The sequence below is a fragment of the Oratosquilla oratoria genome, chromosome 39 (assembly GCF_046742065.1).
Source record: "Oratosquilla oratoria isolate Oo_2021 chromosome 39, ASM4674206v1, whole genome shotgun sequence".
In the NCBI taxonomy this organism is placed as follows: Eukaryota; Metazoa; Arthropoda; class Malacostraca; order Stomatopoda; family Squillidae; genus Oratosquilla; species Oratosquilla oratoria.
In genome coordinates this window covers 41,253,269-41,255,768 of record NC_134815.1, presented here as the reverse complement: position 1 = coordinate 41,255,768, position 2,500 = coordinate 41,253,269, and the positions used below count along the sequence as shown (strand labels likewise).

The following is a 2,500-nucleotide window of genomic DNA, read 5'->3' as shown; positions in this document are numbered from 1 at the left end:
TGTAGGGAGTGGAGCTTGTCGCGGCTCGTGGGAGGGAGGGGAGGGGTGAATCTACGAGGAAGACCGAGCCGACGCTGATCCAATTCATCAACAAAGTGGGAAAGGGAGTTGGAGATTTAGTAGCAGAGAAAGGCAGAAAGACGGGAAACTTTAGCTCTGGTAAATAGGGTTGGAGGCAATATATCTACAGCGGTGAGATCTTAGTCCGGGACGCGGGAAGCGGCATTTTTTTCTTATTCTGATTGACTTTCCGAGAGGTTTAGGGTATTGGCTTAGCGAAATGTTGGGATCCTGTCCTAGGTGGTGTTAATGGAAGCCTAGTCTTTGGGAGGATATAAACTGTATTTTGTATTTCTGGTTTTGATATATTTCTTCTGTAGTTCCTGGAGTTAATTCTTATTTCTTTATTATTAGTTATTATTATCATTATTATTGTTATTATTATTATTACTATTATCATTATTATTATTATTACTATTATTATCATTATTATCATTATTATTATTATTATTATTATTATTATTATTAAAATTATTACTATTACTATTATCATTATCATTATTATTATTATTATCATCATTATTATTATTATCATTATTATCATCATCACCATCATTATCATCATCATCATCATCATCATCATTATTACTATTATTATTATCATAATCATTATTATTATTATTATTATTATTGTCATTATTATTATTATTATTATTATTATTATTATCATTATTATTACTATTCGTATCATTATATTATTATTATTATCATTATTATTATTATTATTATTATTATTATTATTATTATTATCATTATAATTATTATCATAATTATTATTGTTATTACTATTACTATTATTATTGTTATTATTACTATTATTATCATTATTATTATTATTATTATTATTTATATTATCATTATCATTATTATTATTATCATTATTATTATTACCATTATTATCATTATCAATATTACTATCACCATTGTTAATGTGTAGCATTGAAGATATCCTGCGTCCCGTCCGTCGTTAAAATAACGTCTCGCGTTCTGTGTCGTTGTCTTTTCTTTCTTCAACCTTTATCCGTCGCCTTCTTCTTCTCTCTTTCGTCTCCGGTGCTTCATTAGTCTCGTTCTCCCCTCGCCTACAATTCCATTACGTTTCAATAACTATAATCAATTAGAGGAACCCTAGTTTGCTCACGCTTCATTTGTTTTTTCTCTTGATGTCCAGCCGCTTTTATTTCTCCACCCCCACCCTCCTTTTTAAATCGTTTTATTTTATCTATTAATCAATTAATTTGTTTATTCTATTTTTATTAACTTATCTATTTTGTTTACTTATTTATCTATTATTATTTTATTCATTTATTATTATTATCATTATTATTATTATTTTTTTTTTTGCAAATGTAGTTTCGTGTAGAAATTTGCAACTCTGTTGTAGTCTGTTGCAAACTCCATCTTGCGTGAATATCATCGATGGTTGTGTACTGCCTTTTGTTGCCGCTATCTAGCGATTTTTGATTTGGGGAACAACATGGCGCCAACGAGGTAGAACCGTAGAGGTGGTTCACAAGAACTCTTCTTTTGAGTTAAAAAAAAAAGTGACTCTGGTCCGTATCGGTGCCATTACTCGTATAGTCCGTTTAAGACGTTCAAACAACTTTATTCAGCTGTAGGGGGAGCTCTGGATCCAACTGGGTTAAAATCTTCACAACGGTGACTGTTACTAAGCTTAAATAAAACCATCTAACGTTAGCCAGAATCAAACCTATAAATGATGTTACCATAGCAATGGCATTATACTTAATTCTCTCTCTCACACCCTCTTTTTAATTTAATTTAATTTAATTATTTATATATATCTTTAATCTGACCTAACTCCCGTGTGAGTACGACTACACTCCCTCCCATACCCTCCTTCTCATGCTCTTTTGCATGCTCCTCCCCCTTTCCCCCCTTTTAAGCTCACTCTCACACTCCTCCCCTTATGCTCTTTTCCATGCTCCTCCCTTCTCTTCTGCTCTTTTTCATTCTCCTCCCCTCGTATGCTCTTTCTCATTCTCCTCCCTCTCATTGTCCTCCCGCTCTTATGCTCTTTCTCATTCTCCTCCTCCCTCTCCTTCTCCTCCCCCTCTTATGCTCTTTCTTATGTTCCTCTCCCTCTCATTGTCCTCCTCTTTCTCATTATCCTCCTCTTTTTCATACTTCTCCTCCCTCTCATTGTCCTCCACCCTCCTATGCTCTTTCTCGTGTTTCTGCCTCTCGCTGTCATCACCACTCTTATGCTCTTTCCCATGCTTCTCCTCCCTCTCATGCTTTTAGCTCCCCTTATGCTCTTTCTCATGCTCCTCCTCCCTCTCATACCTCTAGCTCCTCTAAAGCTCTTTCTCATGCTCCTCCTCCCTATCATGCTTCTAACTCCTCTTATGCTCTTTCTCATGCTCCTCCTCCCTCTCATGCTTCTGACTCATCTTATGCTCTTTCTCATGCCCCTCCT

The 2,500-nt window shown here is 34.6% G+C and overlaps 1 protein-coding gene across 1 annotated transcript in view; it reads left to right on the top strand.

Annotated features, from left to right (window-relative positions):
• The window catches only part of Dhc93AB (Dynein heavy chain at 93AB), a 207,604-nt gene that overhangs the window by 120,048 nt on the left and 85,056 nt on the right, over positions 1-2,500 (top strand). The window lies entirely within an intron of this gene.